General features: G+C 37.6%; 1 pseudogene; it reads left to right on the plus strand.

The window, feature by feature from the left end:
- The first annotated feature begins 7574 nt into the window (after nt 1–7574).
- On the plus strand, nt 7575–22768 carry LOC133533135 (uncharacterized; annotated as a pseudogene).
- The last annotated feature ends 361 nt before the right edge of the window (nt 22769–23129 follow it).

A 23129-nucleotide genomic window follows, 5' to 3' on the forward strand; every position in this document is an offset into this window, starting at 1 on the left:
TTCTTCGACCTTTTTGATTATCTTTTTTATTTATGACACTACCTAATATACTTCTGACTTTTGAAAAATGTCATAATTATCAAATATTTCGAACAAATTGTCAAAAACACTGCCAAAGATTAACACAGTGTTTCTTTTTGTTGTCGATTATTGCAAATAACTTTTGTTCGAAAAATTTATTTTTTTATCTTTAGTTCTAATTAAAAAAATATGAACGTCAGAGCATTCCTGAGAAGTAACCTTAGTATTGCATAAACCTCGATAAAATATAACGTTATAAATATAGATTTCGTTGCCATAAGTATTAAATACCTAGACTTAAGAAATATTGAGTGCCCTTACAGGGTGTCATGTACCTATTCTCTTCTTCTTCAAATTGTAACACCTTATGTATAATGAGCATGACTGCAATTGCAATCCTGTAGCCATCCTACCGACTGCGCCATGTAATATTAGTATTTAAAATAAACAACAACCATATCTAGTTTGGTCTAAGAATGATTTATTCATCTGTTTCATCATAGACACAAAAACATAAAAGTCAAAGACAAACTAAACATACTCTACAGCAATACAATAAAGAATAAAGTATTTTTGAATACGCACAGAATCGATGACATCTCCACGAAATGTATAACCTTAAAACACAAAATCTTTCAAAATTGCACTGAGATGACATCTGTCAGCGTACCCATACTATAGTAGCAGAAAGTGATCCGACTAAGCAGAGGGCCTACCGCGAACCACGTTTGACGTGTTGCCTCTCTGTCGCACTTGTAACTTCGCACGTAAATGTGACGATTTCCCAGACGAAGTGTAGTGGTGCCACTATAGACGACATACATATTTCACAGGAGTTTGACCATGTGGTGGCACTTACAACACTTATACACACTGCCTGCCGCTAGCTAAATTGGTACAAAGCTTAAGAGAAAAAGGGACGACCACTTCTCCATACAAACGTAGTCCTCATTTTCCTCTCTCGATATTAATCTGCATCATAATGTATATATAAAAATTTGTTTTTCGCTACTAACTTTTATAATAATCAAGGAATCGAAATAAAGTTAAACGAATGGACATATGCCCGATTAATAAACTATTTTTTTTTTATATTACATCGGTGGCAAACAAGCATACGGCCTGCCTGGTGGTAAGCGGTTACCGTAGCCTATGGATGCCTGCAACTCCACAGGAGTTACATGCGCGTTGCCGACTCTAACACTCCGCACCCTCTTTGAGCTCTGGCAACCTTACTGGCAGGAAACCAGCACTATGAGTAGGGTCTAGTGTTATTTGGCTGCGGTTTTCTGTAAGGTGGAGATACTTCCCCAGTTGGGCTCTGCTCTAGATCTGGAATGACATCCGCTGTGCTGTGCCCTACCATACAAAGCGAGATGACATTCACAATGCCCATACCTCTCTTTTGGACGTAGTTTAAGGACCAATGCCGGATTTAGAGGTCTGGAGGCCTCGGGCAATAAAGGAGTGGAGGCCCCCTGGCCCCAAATTTTTTCCAAATAAAATGGTAAATTTTCCGAATTCTCTATTGTGGGGGCCCCTCTTTTGTGGAGGCCCGGGGCAGTAGCCCCGGTTGCCCTCCCCTAAATCCGGCCCTGTTAAGGACATACCCGGGTCCAAAATAATAGTAAAGCATATTATGTTGATATATAGATCCTCCTCCTCTTCCCCTCGGACCCCCGCAAGGGTTAGACGTGTCATAATTACGCGCGACTTTATTTATAAAAAAATAAATAAACAATTTACTTAATTTAATTCAAGTGAAATATTAGGAGTGCATAAGCTTGAAAGACCAGTTGCCGTACCGCTGTAGTACGTCACGCCTACGCTATGCTGCAGACCGGGTGAGTGCTACGCTGCTACGCCGTCCCCCGACGCACCTACTACGCTACGCATCATTTGCTACGCCGCGCCCGGTTCTGTGACCTCCTGCTGTGCACTTATGCGCTCCTGGTACTGCGCTGGTACATTTTGTGAGTACGTCATCAGCTACGCGTGACCCGTTTTGTTACTTACTGTTTTATCTCTTCGCAACTACTGCTACCCTGGTACAATATGGCCGGTAAAAATGATGAGAATGTGTCTATGGACAACATGTCGATTGAGATAGATGACAAATTCTCCACAGACTATGTAACTCTACGGCAACAAAAACAGGAAAGACAGACAGATTACATTACTATTACAGACTTTAATGAGTTTAAGGAGGAGATGAGAAGTTTAATTAGATACTACACGGGCTGTCAGCACAAAGATATCTCCGACTTGAAAGACACTGTCAAAGACATAAGACATTCAACCAACAATATAGAAGCTTCTCTGGATGACTTACACCTGGAAAATCAAGAGCTGAAAAAACAAATTACTGAACTTGAAAACCATATAAAGGAAGACAGAGAGCACATAGCATTTTTGGAAGATAAATTGGACGAAATGCAATGTATGAGCCGGAAAAGTAACTTTGAAATAAAAAATGTCCCTAGGAAGGAAAATGAGAGCAAGCAAGACTTAGTTGAAATGGTCACTACCTTGTCTGAAACCATTGATTGCAAGATCAACAAAAGTGATATTAGCGATATTTACAGAGTTCGTTATAAAAACTCCGCTCACAAAAATGCACCTATTGTAGTTGAGACCAACTCCACCTTCTTGAAAAACGATTTCCTTAAAATGGCAAAGTCATATAATGTAAGGAATAAATCCAAACTCTGTGCTAAGCATCTAGGACTTAAAACTCAGGAAGACACTCCTATATTTCTCTCTGAAAACCTTACCTCGAAGGCAGCTCGCCTACATTTCTTGGCTCGTGACTTGTCCAGGTCAAAGAACTATAAATATTGCTGGACATCGTACGGTAAAGTATATGTCCGGAAAAGTGATCAATCGCCAATCATCCTGATAAAACATGAGGATCAAGTACATCACTTACTACAAGGAGATTGACAATTAGTGTACATAATAATTCATTCATTTTTTGTTTACTTAAATAGCAGCATGTATCTAAAGCTATTACTCTTAATTCTAGTATTGAACTTTCACATATTGTTAACACAGCACACACAAACAACACACACTTCTACATTTAATTATACACAATATGATTCTGGCGCTATTTCATTACCATCATCTACGAAACAAAATAAAATTGCATATATACATATTTCACATCACCAATTTACATATAGAAAAAATATAATTATTGTTAAGCATTGTTTTGGGTTTATATCTCATCTCATTTTTTATTACACATTATGCATAAAAAACGTACATAATACGGAACTAATAATGAAGTGCTTTTGCCATACCACCTACTCCCACTATGGCTGATACATTACAAACAATTAATGAAATTGATAGACTAGAGATAGCCCAATCTTTTGAATGTGATACTTTGAACCTAACTAACTATTTAAATGTTAAAAGTAACGATTTTACGTTAATTACTCAAAACATAAGGAGTATATATTGTAACTTTGATAGCTTTCTATTATCATTGGCATGTCTTAAGTTTGAAACAGATGTAATCGTTTTAACGGAATGTAGGCTTGACTCGAATAAGCTCGTCCCCCAATTGCCAAACTACAACATGTACTCTTCCACACATCAACTTAATCAGAATGATGGGGTGGTTATATATGTAAAAAATGTTCTTCGGCACAAAGTAAAAGAGGTAAAATTATTACATGCATCTTGTTTGCAGATAGAGGTTATGAATAATTCAATCCTATGTATATACAGATCCCCGTCTAACACGAATGCTGACCCCTTTATACTTTCATTAAATAATCATTTAAATTCTATCAAATCCACTAGCAAAAGCATCATAATCACTGGGGATATTAATATAAACATAAAACTTAAGACTGATGAACGCCCACAAGAGCGTAACAATAGACTTCAGTATTTAGATATGCTTTCTTTACATGGAATTTTAGCTGCACATACCTTGCCCACTAGGGAAGAAAACTGCCTCGATCACGTAATGCTAAAGATAAATAGATGCAAATTCCAAGCCTCGGTATGTGTATTGCAAACTACTACTACCGACCATTTTACTGTGTTGTTATGTATTTCTAAAATGAAAAATAATGTCGTTTTAAATAAGACTAAAACTGTAGTAGATTTTAATGCAGCTCTTGAGGAATTAAAAAATAAAAATCTTAATAATCTCCTGTACTACAGCGATCCAAATATAGTTATAGATAGTCTAATCTTTGAGATAACAGCGGTGCTAAATAAACATACTACAATCAAAACGATACCTAAACAATACAGAAATTTAAAACCCTGGATTACACCAGGAATTTTACGTTGTATACGTAATAGAGATATTATGCAAAAGAACTTAAAAAGTGATCCTTTCAACGAAATACTAAAAATAACATATAAAAGATATAGAAATAATTGCAATAAATTAATAAAAAAACTAAAACGTAATTATGAGAGAGAGCTATTGAGTAAATCTTCTAAAAATAATAAACTTCTGTGGAAAAATATAAAAAATATTACATACACTAATAAAAATAATAGGACTAATTCTGAGCTCCTTCATCTCAAATCAACACCTGTTGCTTCTGCAAACTACATCAATCGCTACTTCTCCAATATAGGAAAGCAACTTGCGACAAATATTAAACCGGATAAAAACGTACAACAAACATACCTTCTAAACCTTCGGTCTCAGCCAAACTCCTTTATACTGTCCCATACTGACCATGATGAAGTTCAATCCATAATATCAAGCCTTAAGAATAATAGTGCACCAGGCTGGGATAATATCTCCAATAAATTTCTTAAACTTGCAAAGCCAGTACTGATTCCAATAATTACGCATTTAGTAAATATTTGTTTTGATAAGGGAATTTTTCCAGATCCACTTAAACAATCAATCATTACACCAGTTTTTAAAAGTGGAGACAGAGACGATGTAAATAATTATAGACCTATATCTGTTCTACCAGCAATTTCCAAAATACTGGAGAAGTTATTGAATACCAGATTATTTAAGTACTTAAATAAATTCAACCTATTATCCCCGTCTCAATACGGCTTCAGACCTGGTAAATCTACCGAAGATGCTGTATCTGCTCTAACTTCACTAATAGTTGACCATCTTGACAATGGATCTAAATGTATGTCTGTGTATTTAGATATCAAAAAGGCCTTTGACACCGTCTCTGTCCCTATACTGTTACACAAGTTGGAAAGGATGGGGATAAGAGATATTCCGCTTCGTCTTCTCCAGGACTATTTAACAAACAGGAAACAGAGGGTGAAACTGGGAGACTGCAGCTGTACAAGTGAAGATGAAGACGTGACGTACGGAGTACCTCAAGGCTCTGTGCTTGGACCAACGCTATTTCTAATTTATATTAATGACTTGTGCGACTTAAAGATCCCACATGCAGATATATTCTCGTATGCTGACGACACTGCCATCGTCTTCACTGGTACTTCATGGGAAGATGTACAGAAATTCGCGGAAAATGGACTTGAAATTATTAATGTATGGCTTAAGAACAATATTCTTACGTTAAATACCGCTAAAACAAATTATATATGTCACAGTATATACAGTAATACACAACCTGTGAATAGTTTCGACATTAAAATACATAGCTGTTGTAACAATCTACTGAACTGTTCCCAGCAAACCTGTCCCGCTATACTTAAAGTTGATAGCACAAAATATCTGGGAGTCTTTGTGGATCGGGGGCTCTCTTGGTACCAACATCTCGAATATGTTATATTACGTCTACGAAAGCTTAATTGGATTTTTAAAAATTTAAGACATGTGGTGCCAAGGGTCGTTCCGGGTGCCCTTGGTCACGGTAGAGATCTTTTAAAAGAGATCTACACATCATTAGTTCAATCCGTGTTAACCTATTGTTTGCCTGTTTGGGGTGGCGCTGCTAAGACTCGCTTTATTGACGTTGAGAGAGCTCAGCGTAGTCTTCTCAAAATTATGTATTTTAAGAAGATGTGGTTCTCAACTGACAAGCTATATCAAATGTGTAAGTTGCTTACTGTCAGAAAATTGTATATATTAACCGCTGTCCTAAGAAAGCATAAAACCACAACTTATGACCGCAACATTCTGACAAGACGGAGGAAAGATATTGCTATGCACCTACCTAAAACGTACACAACTTTTGCTAGTAGACAGTATAACAAACGTTCATCTCACTTTTATAATACCTTAAACAAAGCACTAGATATATATCCAATGCTGCAATATGATGTAAAAAATAAAATAACAAAGTGGTTGGAAGATAAAAATTACGATCAGGTGGAAGAATTATTAGGATATGTAGCCTAGCCAGATCACACAAACATACATACACACATGGGCACACACACACACACACACACACACACACACACACACACACACACACACACACACACACACGCACACACACACACACACACACATACTCATATAATAATTAAGGAACATAGCTTTAAGAATAGAATTGTATAATACTGACTGTACTTAGCTATGGAAGAGCGGTGCCTCCTAGCACAGGTTATTTTGTAAATAACTTACAAGGAGACACCAGCCACTGTAACATTTGTCATGGTTTTTGAAAGAAATAAACAATTTTGATTTTTGATTTTGATTTTTTGATATAGAGGAAAATGGGTACTACGTTTGTATGCAGAAGCGATAATCCCTTTTCCTCTTAAATAGATTCTAGTAATTGTCAACATGTGTTATTTCACGCATTCCTGACATGTAAGCTTGACATTTTGATATATCCCTTAACCCTCTTCAATCTTACAAATTATAAGTAACCTTTTCATCGCCGTGTCATATGCAGCTGGTAAAGTTCGTGGCATCCACAATGACGCGCACATTTGTCAAATCTAATCTTTAATTACATAACATTATGAGTCAAGGCGTGCGTCTTCGTGAATGACACAATTGTAATGCCTCCTATCATCGTCAAATTAATACGTGCTTCTAACGAAAGTAACTTTTTCTGTCTGTTACTTTTTACAAGTTTTTATTTAACTCGCCCTGTTAGTTACTGTGGGTCAAATCTTGTGTTGTTTTGGGTCGTATCTGTCCAGAGGCGTAGCTACCGCCGTATCTGCCGTATCAATTATACGGGTGCCTCGGGCCACGGGGGCCCCCAATGTGCGTATTTGTGAGAAATCTTTACCCTTCCTAAGGGCCCCCAAAGAATTTCTTATACGGGGCCCCGCCAAGGCTACGTCACTGTATCTGTCCGGATTATTTCTGAAATAATCGTGTACCTAGAGGTAAAATGGGAAGGAAATAAAGTCGCGAACAAAAGCTAGTACCTAAACAAGAATAGGGTTGTTTTCAATTTTTTTAAACGCTAGTATTACGTTCTATATTAACTAAAAGTTGCCCTAAAATTCAACTTTTATACTAAAAACGGCTTTAAATATGTTAAATTAACAAAATATATTTTGACAGATGCTTTCGCGCCCAAAACGCTCTTTGAAAATTGTGTGACGTCCCAGTTTACGGTTTGACACATAACTACATACACACGTAGAAGATAGAACTGTCAACTGACATTTGTCAGTTGTTGTTTATCGACTAACTGTCAACAGTGTCAATCCGAGAGTTGTGACGTCATCAGAATCTTCAAAGACGTTTCGAGTTCGGTCACGTGACGTGTGCCAAAAGATATTTTAAATTCAATATTTACAAAAATATGGTCATTACAGGTCCCCTAAAAGTAGTTTAACATGTTCTTGTAATCCAAAAGAATTTATTGGGATACAATTCTGCCCTAAGATTTGTAGATGGAAACAACCCTATTGCCGAAGGCGATGTTTATTAATGCACAACCCTACTTCATAAGATTTGTCGTACCTTCGTACAATTGTGTCATGAAACTCAATCGGAAATAAAAATGGATGCAACGAAGACGTTTAGGACAAGTGATAGTTCAGCTGTATTGGGTAAGTATTATTTTTTAACTTTTTTTTTTTATTCAACAGGTTTTTTCATTGGCGTTTGGCTGACAACTTCAACCCCCATACTAGGATATTCCGTCTTAGGAAAAATCGTCCCGCTCCTATCTTCTGGACAAACTAGCGAGAAGATTTTGGACATTTCGATGTAAGAATTTATTTATTTATTTATTTAATCGTATGGCGTATAAACATAAACATTTCAAAAATATATAGCTAAATAAAATAATTATAAATCTACATTCAGGGTCTCAAGCCACGAGATTGCGTCTGGTGTTAATTTAAACAGATCTTTCGGGGGGCCTGGAAAAGAGTGCAAAGGGCAGCGCTGTATAATATGCTCGATGGTTTGAACCTCTTCACCACATTCGCAGAGCGCAGAGTCCCGCCAGCCCCGTATATCGTGCGTCACTAAAGCCGTAAAGCTATATACACTGTGTTTTTTTATTTCCGTTAGTTTCAAGGGTGATTTCTTAAGCTTAAATTAAGTAACTTTCTTAAAGACACCGGTATTCTTATTATATTAACTCCATTTCGGAGATAATCAATAATTTATTTTTATCTTATAAGGTCCTTACAAGCGTACATACACTTACCTTAGATAGATAGATAGATAGATACATTCTTTATTCATACCCACAACATACATGGCATTAGCATCAAAACAAACAAAAAAGAAAAGTGTAAAATAATAACATGCAAACTTAATTTAATAAAAACATTTTTTAGTTAATTAATACGCCATGTGTCGTGGCACAGAAAAGGCGCTGACTCAGCATAATAGCTAAGCACCTTAGGACCTGTTTGCATATTAATAAGTGTTTAGTACGAGCGTGTACATTTGCTACTAAACGTAAATACTATCTCGGACGATTGATGTTCGAAATGACATTGATGTCATAGTTTTCAATTGTTTGGTTTAATTCAATAGAATGCCCGTATTATCACAACGCTATATGCAGCATTTAATTACTTTTTAAGAAAAAAAAAATAAACTATGCCATTTAGTTTCCTTAAACGTACTTACCCATACCCCGGAGTTAAAGGAAATCAATAAAAACACGGTGTGTAAGTAAAGGAAGGAGGAGGTAAGGAATGGTATCTCCATGTACCAAAAAGTGTCATCAAAAAACCTTAAATTAGGTGCGCTAGGATACCTAGAATACTTGAAAAAAAAAACAAATCATAGACAGCGCCCTTCACTCGATCAATAACGCTTAGGTCCCTAGCTACTCTAGCGCTACTTTGGAGAGATTTGGAACTATTATTATTATTTTTGACGACCGGTTTGGCCTAGTGGGAAGTGACCCTGCCTACGAAGCTGATGGTCCCGGGTTCAAATCCTGGCAAGGGTATTTACCTATTTGTGTGATGAGCATGATACTTTATTTCTGAGTCATGGGTGTTTTCTATGTATTTAAGTATTTATATATTATATATCTTTGTCTAAGTACCCTCAACACAAGCCTTATTGAGAATATTGAGCTGACTGTGGGACTTAGTCAATTTGTGTAATAATGTTATTATTTAATTATTCCCTTTATTTATTTTTGATCTTAGGCTAGGTCATTTATAATATGAATATAAAAGTAAAATATAAAAACACTTACAAAATAATACAAAATACATATAAACATAATTATTTTATTTATTATTATTATAGCTGACAGCTGGACACTTTTGCAACAGTTCTACCATAATATTTTTCACTCCTTTTAACTCCACACTCCATACGTAAAGCGCTTAACACATCAATTCAATCATTTATTAATAAAATTACAATTTTACATGTCACCTTTTATATAATTAAGAATCTTTGGCCTCATTTTCACTAAAAGCTTTTAAAACACGCATTAAAAAAGCGTTTAAATGATACAAATGGATACCCATGTATGTATATCACACGATGGCGGTGGCGTTTTTTTTATCGAGCCGTTAAATTGAATTTAGCGTACGGAACTTCTAACGTCACGTTTTAAACACTTTTAACCCAACGCTTTTTAGGGTTCCGTACCCAAAGGGTAAAACGGGACCCTATTACTAAGACTCCGCTGTCCGTCCGTCTGTCACCAGGCTGTATCTCATGAACCGTGATAGCTAGACAGTTGAAATTTTCACAGATGATGATGATACTAAAAAGTACGAAACCCTCGATGGGCGAGTCCGACTTTCTCGTGCGATTGAAGCCTTAAATCGTAAAGGTGTAACTGCTTTTAATAAGAGCCCGCTCTAACTGGAATCATTATTTTAAGGATCCTATTTAGGATGCCAGTTAGGGCTAGTGAATTAGGTTTATCTATAATATAAGCTAGGGATATAAGTGCAGATACTAGCATAATATTCGTAAATCACATAAATGTACTAATAATGATTACATACTTACAGCTCCAGTATTCGAAGACGTGGAATTCAAGCCGTTTCGCGAAACGTACAAAATTATCACGTTTAACATGATAGTGGGTATGCTGTACCCCACCCCGGAGACCGCCGTGTGCAGGCTACTTGGAATTGGTAAAGCTTTCTACTTTTTACTACTTATGAAGTACTTATTCATAGACACCTTTGGGCAGGAGCACCTGCATTGCCAGCTTGGACCCTTTGACTCAGTCCAAAGGCACGCTGTGCGAATCGTTGACGATCCCAAACTCACAAGCGGTATTGAACCTTAAGTCTAAGGAGAGACTGCCTCCTTGTGTGTGTTATACCGCTTGTACAATGGGCTGTGCTCTGAGGAATTGTTTGACATGATGCCAACGGCCACTTATTTCTATCACCGCACCGCTCGCCGTCGGCAGGGTGTTCATCCTCACACCTTAGAACCTAAATGGTCGCGTACTGTGCGGTTCAAGAGGAATTTCCTCCCACGGACGCTCCGGCTGTGGAATGAGCTCCCTTCCGAAGTTTTCCCGAGGGTCTACAGTATGGGGTTCTCCAAAAAAGGAGTTTACAGGTTTTTAAAGGGTCGGCAACGCGCATGTAACACCTCTGGAGTGGCAGGAGTCTATAGGCTGCGGTGACTGCTTACCATCAGGCGGGCCGTATGCTTGTTTGCCACCGTCGTGGTATAAAAACGAGAAATAAGTAAGCATAGCCAAAGAGAATTAAGAAGACCAAGAGTGCTCACTCCATACAACGGTTTTGTTACTAAAAATACTATTATTTTCGTAATCTACATCTAGCGTCAAGTAGCGGAACTCTCAGTACTGCTACTCGACAATAGATGTCGCGGTAAACAAAAAGTCTAATGCTCAACGATTTTCAGCTAATATTTTAACCAGAGTAAGCGTAGGAGTTGAAAATAGAGTTCCGGTTCATGTGGAACGACCTGATTTGAACAGGCAATTTAATCAGATTGGCGAACAATTGTTCCCGTCTGGATTGGCCTTAAGTTTGTAAGAGTTAAAGGCATTTCTACACTGGCGCCACGCACACGGTGGATGCATCACATCACAGACCTATCAAACGCTAACGCTTGTCATCTAGTTCTGGGTGCCTACCGCGAAAACCGAAATTCGCGACTTGCGGGGATTTTTCTCTTTTAATCCGATTAAGACGTAATTAGAGTGACATAGAAAAATGCCCGCAATTGACGAACTTCGATTTTCGCGGTTATAGCCCTGTGCTCTCGCTAGTCTAGTGCCCCCTTCTCCTAGAGCGCCACAGATGGCGCTTACGCTCCGCAGCAACTTCCGACGAGTCATGAGTACGGACTCATGACCATTTGAGTCAATTGACGATCCGTAATTATGACCAGGATGCGACATATCAGTCGGTACGAAGTAGACAACAAGCTTTAATTTGGCATTTAATTTTCCGCAGCTCTAGTACTGATATCAATTTCACCGGCGGCTCTCATCGCTCTTCTTGACGTATGGCATAGCTGGCAGCGAGGGGACATCATCAACATCGTCAGACATATCACCGTGTTGGGGCCATGTCTTGCAGCGATTTTTAAGGTAATACGACGAATTTTGGGTATCACACGCTAAAAGAGGCTAGCCTCTTGCTAACTTAAGTCAAGAATCTGTCTCAAAAAGCAAACACCATTAATCTTTCAACTCAACAAAAAGGCCTTGTGTCTAGCAGTCCCTATTTTAGTTTTTTTTTTTTTTATATATAACGATAGGCAGGCGTTTGACCACGATCTCACCTGATGGTAAGTGATGATGCGGTCTACGGTGGAGCACGCTTACCTATGAGATACCTATTTACCCTAGTCTTGAAGGACCCAGATTGTACTCATGCGGAAACACAGACTCGGGCAGGGCATTGCACTCCTTGGCAGTTCGCATAAGAAATGTTGAAGCAAAACGCTTCGTGCGTATTTGTGGAATACCTACCATGAAGCGATGCCGGAGTGCCGATTGTCTGGTAGTCCGATGGTCAAATGGGGACGGAGGAATAAGGTTGTGCAGTTCCTCGGCACACTCTCCGAAATGTATCCTGTAAAAGATCGTTAGGCTGGCAACCTTGCGACGATGCTCCAGACTTTGGAGTCGAGCATTCGTCAGATCGTCATTCCATAGCGCTAGACGCCGACGCTTAAAAGACGCTAGTGTGGGATGGCTCTAAAGTTTCACGCCCCTTAAAACTGTTTTTCACAGATGATGCTATTCTATTACACACGGGATGAGGCGTGGCGTATCATCAGAAAGATAGATGCAGATCACGCACGGTATAATATACTTTCCGAATCGCATAAAGAAATCGCTCGTCGTCACATACAGAACACACAATACTACAGGTAAATAATAGCTTTCAGGCTCAAAACCTTAATAACTCTAATAAGTAAGCAGTTTTAAAAGTTACAGCTTATTAACAGAAATTGATCGATAAATAAAGCCTGACCAGTAATATATGATCACGCGCCATATTGCGGAATTTCATTGGGACTATTTTTTTTCATACAAAATTGAACTGTCACCCTATACATGAGAATAACAGCGCCCTCTTGACAATGATCATATATTTCTGGTCGGGTTTTAATTTCCAAAAATTCTGGACTCCGACACGGCCAACTTGCAAGACACACGCCCCAGTGTGTCCCGTTGCAAACATTGAAATGCGAACGTAACATCGCTCGTTTTACTTCTGATGTCGCTGTAAAGATGTTAAAAAAAACCGATGTTCTATTTATATTGTACCTATATGATAAAGTGTACCTATACTTTACATGTTTGTCAACGTTTAAGTTTGGGCTCCTCCGTCTATCTCGCTCTTGCGTTTTTCTTGGAGATCCATAGTAATCCATAGTTCATATTCATATGACACCCTGTCCACACAAATGCAGAATTTCCTTTTTTTATATTTTAATATTAATAATATTATAGGACATTATTACACAAATTCACTAAGCTCAGTAAGCTCAATAAGGCTTGTGTTGAGGGTACTTAGACGACGATATATATAATATATAAATATTTATAAATACTTAAATACATAGAAAACACCCATGACTCGGGAACAAATATCCATGCTCATCACACGAATAAATGACCTTACCAGGATTTGAACCCGGGACCATCGGCTTCATAGGCAGGGTCACTACCCACGAGGCCAGACCGGTCGTCAAATATTATCAGTGTCATATGAATTTCATTCTAATTAAGTCACGGACAGAATCTAAAAATAATTTTCTTTATTATAGCGAAAAATGCTGGGCCATAACAGTCGCCGTTACCGTCCTCACGTTTCCACTCACCGCTGTCGTACTCAACTTCTACAATTTCGTCTTCAAAGAAGAACCCGTCAAATACATGATCCATGATCTAGAAAAACCATTTTCACCCCCAGAAGACAGATTTGCATCCCCATATTTTGAAATAATGTTTGGCTATATGGCGTACTGTTCGCTGTGGTATATTATCAGTTTTATAGGATTTGATGCGTTTTTTCGGTGTAACTATTAACCATGCTTGTATGAAGTTGGAGTTGGCTTGTAAAATAATGGAGGATGCTATGTTAGAGGAGGATAGAGATAGTCGGCAGAGAAGGATGAAGGAAGTAATATCGGAGCAGAATGACTTTTTTAGGTAAGGCTTGTTTGTAAGCAATATACTTTAATATGTTCTGCCATATGTTATGTTACTATACGATACAAAACACGCGTTACCAATTCCGCACGCGTTGGCCCGTTAATCCAAAAATGTGGATTCGAGTCCCACGTTGGCAAAGAGAATTAAGAAGACCAAGAGTGTTCACTCCATACAACGGTTTTGTTACCAAAAATACTATTATTGTCGTAGTCTACATTTAGCGTCAAGTAGCGGAACTCTCAGTACTGCTACTCGACAATAGATGTCGCGGCAAACAAAAATTCTAATGCTCAACGATTTTCAACTAATATTATAATCAGAGTAAACGTAGGAATTGAAAATAGAGTTCAGTACCCCTAGTGTAAATAAATTCGATTTCGAAACGTGACGTACGCGTTTGCGTTTAGTCTCATTTTGTATTGGATTTAGAAAGAGCGCGCCAAGCGGGACGTTTTGGAAACTCAAAATCCTATACAAAATGAGACTTAACGCAAACGCGTTCGTCACGTTATGATGTCGATCAAATTTACACTGGTTACTCTGGTTATAATATTAGCGGAAAATCGTCTCTCACTCTTGGTCTTTTTAATTCTCTTTGTTGTGATTGACATCAGGGGGCCTACCGCGAAAACCGAAATTCGCCAATTGCGGGGATCTTTCTCTTTTACTCTTACTAAGACGTAATTAGAGTGACAGAGAAAAATTCCCGCAATTGACGAACTTCGATTTTCGCGGTAGGCCCCCAGCATATAGGGAGCGTGCATGAACTGTAGGAGGCAGCACAGGAGCCGTCATATTTTTGGCGCGAGGCGTAACTGTGATGTTTATTGTTCCGATGTAGCCCGCAAGATGGCAGAACCTACTATGCACAAGAAAACACGTGACGTGTAAATGTACATGTTTATGGTTCCGATTCAGGCCACAAGATGGCAGACCCTCCAACGCGCACGGTCCCTATACAATTTATAGATTGTAGTGTGGCATAAAAAAGGAAAAATATGAACACTCTTTTAAGTGTTTAGTTTTCAGGATATATTATTTTATTTGTGTACAGTATGGTGGAACTAATACAAGAAACATTCAACTTTTGGCTTGGTTTAATCGTCATAGCAACAATGTGTCAGATATGCAACTGCATGTACCAAATTATTGAGGTAAATGTATTTTATAATCGACGGTTCAATGAAAAAACTCCACAATCTTTATTCTAAATCTAGTTACTACGAGTATTATTAGTGTTTACATATCCCGCACCAACTATACCACAGAATCCGTACAGAAATGACACGTCCTACAAAACCGAAGTTTAACAGCGATTCAGGCAGTGGAGCGACACTCCTCCTTTCGGCTTTTCCCGGCTCCGTTCGGCAATTATTAGGGTTGGCACAACTTGACGTCCCTATACGTGCATGACCAAATATAAGATAATGACTAGAATAATAATTTTTAAATTTTTTTTGCTCCTTCCGCAATGGAATCGACACCATTCCCCACACACCATCCTTATAATAGTTATTTTATTTAAGCTGATTATGCTACTATTAGTTTTTCTTTTGTTTACATATTTTAGTCAACTTTGTTTTATGGTTTTCATGATCGAAAACGGATTGAGATTATGAGTTTCATCTTATTATTATGTTTGTCAAATCTGTCACTGGATTTAATTCGTGTAGCTACCGCTGACCTGGCGCTAGTTGCGCACGCTTAATGCCGCACCACGATACGATCCGACCGGACCGGTACAGACTGGACATTCGTTTCGTCCGTGCAATTTTATTTAGTGTTAAGTATGTTCGTCATGTTTATTTTATGTTTCTTTCCTTTTTTCTGTTACCTTCCGTGACTATTTCGCACTCGATGGTCTCATCGGAAGATCAGCGCTGGAAGTCGCCAGCAACATGCTGAGATGAGGCCATTTCGTGACACTTTACTCTCACTATGTTCTCTTTTATGTCTGTCTATTACTGTTTGTGTGTTTATGAATAAAACAAATTCTATTTCTATTTCTTCTATTCTATTATTTATTCTGTGTTTCAGGGACGAATCATGCTGTCCTGTTCTAATGTATGTCACTATCCCTTTCGGCTATTTAGGGTTGTCAATATTCAAGAATAGTATTCTATAGAATAATTTATTCGCAAGAATATGTATGTACAAAGGTGTTCTTATAAATAGCGAGTAACAATATTCAGCCATTTGGCATGCAAATTTTAGGAATAAGTATCGACAGCATTAAAATTATTTACAAGTCCAGATACTCCTTAACAGAGTAGAAACAATGTTCCTGAAGCCATCTCGTTAATTTTGTCTTAAATTCTAAATCATACAATAATTTAATACAAGTCATTATCTTATCTGTGGTTGTGCAAGCAAAGGGACGTCAAGTTGTGTCAACCCTAATAATTACTCGGAGCAAAGCTGAGCCGAACGGAGCCGGGAATGCCCGAAACGAGGAGTGTCGCCCCACTGTTCTGTTTGGCCTAAAGGATGACTGGTAGAGAATGTCCTGGCCACGTAGCCAACGTTACAATCTTTCACTCTCTGTAGCGTATCGTAGCTATCTCTCTCTATCACTCTTCCATATTAGTGCGACTGTGACAGTTGCGTTTCGTTCGCCACGGAGCGTGAACGATATGCACGTTGGCTACGCGGCCTGTGCCTTTTGTGCCTGTACGTTTGCTATTTTACCGTGCAATGAAGTTTAAATATACCTTGTCAGCCCCAACTTGTCAGTAGAAAAAGGCGCGATGATCAAAATTTACTAAGTCCCACGGTAAGCCACAAAGCAACAACTTGTCAATAGAAAAAGGCGCTAAATTCAAAATTTATATGGGAGATCAACCGTTTGCGCCTACGTTTTTCAAATTGCCGCCTTTTTCTACTGATAAGTTGGAGTTGATCATGTATCGGGTCAGGGGTGTAGGGTTAGAGTCGTCGAAGCTTTATTAGACGTTCATAAGCGTAATATAGTAAACACCCCTATAATGGAACAGGCACCAGTAATGGGATGGTATAGACAAATCCTGTAAACCAAGTATTTACCATCAGTTTTTAAACGCTGGCAACATTTTACCATAAACAAAAGCCACAGAGCTGCTTAAGTTTAACTTTTCATTGATATTTGTTAGTTTGAAAATTAATGACGCCATACATCCCATGACTGGAGCAAAAAGCCATAGTTTTAATTGGTTAATAATATTGAAATCAATTGCAGTAGCTTTCATTAAATACATAGAACACATAAAGGATGAATTGGACATTCAACTTTTAAAGCATAAAGCGGTAGGAATTTTACAAATGTCGGTGAAATATAAAAAATACTCAAATTTTTCTCTTGAATGTTCCATGATTTTTAACATATGCTTACTTGGAAAATAATCTTTATAAATAAATAAATAAATATTATAGGACATTATTACACAAATTGACTAATTCCCACAGTAAGCTCAATAAGGCTTGTGTTGAGGGTACCTAGACAACGATATATATAATATATAAATATTTATAAATACTTAAATACATAGAAAACACCCATGACTCAGGAACAAATATCCATGCTCATCACACGAATAAATGCCCTTACCAGGATTTGAACCCGGGACCATCAGCTTCGTAGGCAGGGTCACTAACTCACTACCCACTAGGCCAAACCGGTCGTCTTTATCCCCTATCTTTATAAATAAATGATACTCAATTTACTATCTTTATAATAAACTATCTTTACCTTTATAAATAAATTATGTTTAATGATTTAATTTTGCAGGGGTATGGAATTGATCCCAAATACATAATATTCATTTTAGGCACCATCGCGCACATCTATCTGCCATGCCGATATGCGGCCAAGTTACAAGTTACCGTAGGTGGAATTATAATTAATATAGTTTTTTATAATTAGTGTAAGTTCAAAGTTAATTAATTGATTCAAGATTCAAAATATTACATATTTATTAAAAAAAAAGCCTAGCAATAAGTACTTATGAATAGTTTCAATCTGTTTGTACCAAGCGAGTAAGGCCATATCGATATCGGGTCAGCAAAGACTTCGAAAATTCAATTCCAAATTTAAAACTCAATGAGGGCTACCGTTTGTGTGCTCACCAGTTGGCGCCACTTTAGATGGTGATCCAGAGAAACAGCTCTCAAAATTCTGCATCTAAGCATATTATAACAAAAACAAAATTAAAGATTTTGAAAAACCCACGATGGTTAAAACCTATAGTTGAAAAAGGATGCACAAACAAATGTTTACTGCAGCGCCCTCTGGTGAGTTGTCACCGTAACATCTATCTAAGAACATGCAACAATCAAACCCGAACCGATCACTGAAAACCGCATCAAAATCGGACTAGTAGTTTTTAAGAAAAATGGCAACATTGGTTTGCACAAACATCCTCTCACCCCAAACGCATATACCGTCTCCGTTCCATCGTGGGTAAAAAAAAAATAGCCTATCACACAACTTTGTCAGTAGAAAAAGGTGCGAAATTACTACCACTACTATTACTATTTACTTTAACAAGACACTGCACCTACTTAATCTTTCTGGTTTTATCCAGTGGTTGACTGGTAGAGAATGCCTTAAGGCATTAAGTCCGACATTTGTACCTCCATGTACTGTGCAATAATGATTAAATAAATAAATAATAAATTACAATTTTCTAGGGCACGATAACCCTTAGCGCCTACATTTTTTTAATTTGGCCGCTTTTTTCTACTGACGGAAATGGCTTGACAGACAATACGTTCTGATAGTATACACAAAAGTAATTTAACGTCTTAATTTGCCGCTTTTAAACCTGTTTATTTTGCATACATTTTGGTTAGGACTTTTTTAAACCACTAACATTTGATTATATTGAAAATTTTGAACTATATCGAATGTTTACCATGAATAACCAAAGATAGAAATAATATTTTCCACAATTATGAATTGAGAGTGAAAAATCGCGATAAAAAAAGTACCCAAAAATACTATGCATTTAACATTCTATAGAACTCCGTCTCCAGTCTACACTAGCGCCCCTAGCGGCGAAATTAACCGCGTTAGCCCTCTTTAGTGGGTGTGCTCCTCTAGCTCATTTAACACGGTGTTCTAGAATTAAGAATCGACATCTCTATGGTTAGTTTAACGCAGAGGGTTAAGAATATCTTATAGTCTGTTGTTTAGTTGTTTTTTTTTGCCTATTCTACGCACTGAATATAAAGCGGCCTTATCAATTTTATATTTTAATGTAATATTTCTCCATTCAGGCACTAGATGTCGCCACACATCTATACTGCTGCGGTTGGGAGCACGTGAACGACGAGCGAGCGCGCAAGATGGTCGCCTTCATGATTGCACGAGCACAGGTAAAGTAAACGTAAAACTTCTCGATCGCACTTGCATGGTCGTAGCTAGAGTGAAAGAGATAGTATGACCACGGTTGTCAGTTTGGTTTAAGAATGGTACTGTAGTTTGCATGGCTGTTTGGATTTCTGCAAGTGCGTTAAGAGGAAAGGGGGCGACCACTTATCCATACTTTGTATGGAGGAGCGGTCCTCATTTTTTAATATCCAGAGAAGAAAATGGGGACACCGTTTGTATGGAAAGGCAGTTTCGGGGCGGTCGTCCACCTTCATCTTAAGGCTTCTACAAACCTTGCAACAAATCGCATGCTATTTCAGATATAGTCTGTCAAGCAATTTCCGTCAGTAGAAAAAAGCGGCAAATTTAAAAAATGTAGGCGCAAACGGTGTCCCATATAAAATCTAAAATTTGCGCCTTTTTCTACTAACAAACTTGTTTCACCGGCTATACGTTGCCGACAATAGTTATTTGTGCAACAAAAGAGGAAAGTTGGTTTTTCTTGCGAGTGTTGATTTTAAGTCCTGAGTAAGCGAAAGATTCTAAGTTAGAATCTTGAGCGTAGCGAGGGACTCAAAAACACGAGATGTAAAATAACTTTGCTCTCGTGTGACACATACAACTTTTCACCTCAGTAGTGAGAACATATTAAAGGTTAAATAAATTCAACATCAAGTAAAATTAACCACATTTATTTACATTCATGAATGAAAGGCATCATCATTATGACGAAAGCTTGTCTCACTCCCTGGAGTGAGGAAAGTCGCACTTTCATCACTCCCCGGAGTGACGAAAGTATGCTTGTTCGAACTGCTGAGGTGAAAAGTATAAATTCAACGAATAAAGTATAAAGCCGCAATGTATCAAAAATATCATGGCACTTTTTGAAAGATGAGTAGAGGCCCTAATCTACGAGAATGAGAAAGCAATATACGTAATTATTGTCTTCTCACTGTAACAGATCTACCTCTAGCTCTTATTTCTCCCAATTTTCTTGAATTTTTTTACTGTCTTTTTAAATATACATTGCACTTTTTCAGATCCCACTGAAGATCACAGCCTTCAATATGTTTTATTTCGATATGGACCTTTTCGTTTCTGTGAGTATACCCTTTATTTTACTGTGTCCTGTGTCCTTACAGGACGTCACTAAAACTAACCACATAATATGTACCACCTTTATAACTGGTTTGTGATATGCAATAAACAATTCATTCATTCATTCATACTAATCGGGCTATTTTGATATCCCAGACTGCAATCCGCCTCATTCTGTCATATTATTGTCATACTTCACTGGCTCTATATTTGCTCTACATTCAGAAGCTACGCGGTATTCTTCGTTTACAAGAGAGTCGCAAAAAAGTTTGGGAACTCCTGAACGGCCTGAACTAGGGTGAAATAGGGAATCTACAAAATTAAGTGTAGACAAAGAGAATAGGGTTGTTTCCAATTTTTTGAAACGCTTGTATTACGTTCTATATAAACTAAAAGTTGCCCTAAAATTCAACTTTCATACTAAAACGACTTTAAATATGTTAATTAACAAAATATATTTTGACAGATGCTTTCGCGCCCAAAACGCTCTTTGAAAATTGTCTGACGTCACAGTTTACGGTTTGACACATAACTACATTCACACGTAGAACATACGAACTGTCAACTGACATTTGTCATTTGTTGTTTATCGCTTGTCAACAGTGTCAATCCGAGAGTTGTGACATCATCAGAATCTTCAATGACGTTTCGAGTTTGGTCACGTGACGTGTGCCAAAAGATATTTTAAATTTAATATTTACAAAAATATGGTCATTACAGGTCCCCTAAAAGTAGTTTAACATGTTCTTATAATCCAAAAGAATTTATTGGGATACAATTCTGCCCTAAAATTTGTAGACGGAAACAACCCTATTGATTGTATAATATATGGAGTGTGGAATTAAGAGGAGTGACATCTCTTATGGTAGAACTGTTGCAAAAGTGCCCAGCTGTCAGCTATAAATAATAGTTCCAAATCTCTCCAGAGTAGCGCTAGAGTAGCTAAGAACCTAGACGCTATTGACGGAGTGAAGTGCGTTGTCTATGATTAGATTTTTTGTTCAAGTATTCTAGGTATTGTAGCGCCACCTATTTAAGGTTTTTTGATGACACTTTTTGGTACATGGAGATTTATTTCCTTACCTCCACCTTCCGTAGTATAATAGATTTATAATAGACTTTACAGTCTAAGAAAAAAACGTGCCCCTTAGTTTGACATCCAAAACAGCGCCATATGTTTTGTGGTCACTGAATTGTCAAACGTCAACTTTTGACAATCAAAGTTACCGCAAAATGTATGGAGCTGTACAGCGCTATCTCATTTACCTCTCAAATTCGGAGCACAAAATTGTCTTAGATTTTACACATCTTACTCAATCAATGTATCTTTGGTATAGATTATCTAGATTAGATTATAAGTCTTTATTGTAGAGTAACCCGGCAACGTAAAGGCCCTTGCAGACGGTTTGATTAAATTGTCAACTTAATCAAATGGTGTGGACGCGAAAATGAAATCGAAGGACTATGAAATTGTGTACGTTGGACGCTTGGTCATCCTGTCTGCACGGGCCTTTACGTTGCCGCGTTTTGATCGACCGATGCACTATGGCCAAATACAAATGGGCCAATTACATCCAGATTTCCCGATATCGGGCCCGAAGCCAGTCCCGATGCCGAGCCTGATAATTGTTTTCCGTTTTACGAAATATCAGCACAATGTTAACAATATTTGAAATGTACAAAAATGGTTAATATGCAAAAATATCAAACATTGAACATTATTGGCGATTAGAAACAAAGTATTGTTTTTTAACGTCAAATATTAAACGGGCTCTTTCTCGGGCCCGACATCGGGCCTGGCATCGGGCGATAGCGAGTTTGGATGTAATTGGCCCTTAAGTCGACAGTATGTCGATAATCTGTGAAACTCTTTATAAATACTATTGTTTATTTTGTTCCAGATATTACAAACATCATATTCACTGTTCACGTTACTGAGATCTTAATTAAGTAGGTACCTATTGGGTTTGTTCATGGTTCAGCCTACCACGCCTAATTTAAGTAGGTACGCTCTAGATTGCTCTGAAACTTTGTACTTACAACAGGACAAGGTATATCTATGCCTGTAATTCGTTTATGTAGCAAAGAGCATATAATCACTATGTATGTAGCTTCAGATACCACAGTTAAAAAAATACATCCAATTAAGTTTTTCATACACAATTCCTTTTTGCTCTAATTCGTTTATTTTATGAGCTGGAGCTATATAAACTAATTACAAGCATAGATATACCCCATGTCATTGTATGTGCAGTTTCATTACAATCCAACAAGTATTAAAAATGAGAACGAAACTTTGTTTGTATCGGAAGGTGAAATTCGGCCAAGCTTGCCGCGGACTCTTAACTGAGCCATTTGTACTTTCATGTACTGATATAATAAAGTTAAAAAAAAAAAACAATCACTGACCATGTGTTTAATTTTGAAGCGATTTTACATTGTCCGATCGGATATCGGATTTCGGATACGCCCTCTAAGAAGGGAAATGTAAAATAGTGCCTTTTATATCAATATACATTTAATGAATGTTTTTTTAAATGCTAAATTCAAATGGTTTGGTGTCATAAGTTATTCTCTATATAGCGTCTGTTCTTCTCCAAGCATAGGGTCATCCGACATCCGATACGGGTCAGCCAATGTCAAAATCAAGTGAAAACGCTTTTATATTACTG

Source organism: Cydia pomonella, chromosome 28 (assembly GCF_033807575.1).
Source record: "Cydia pomonella isolate Wapato2018A chromosome 28, ilCydPomo1, whole genome shotgun sequence".
Classification (NCBI taxonomy): Eukaryota; Metazoa; Arthropoda; class Insecta; order Lepidoptera; family Tortricidae; genus Cydia; species Cydia pomonella.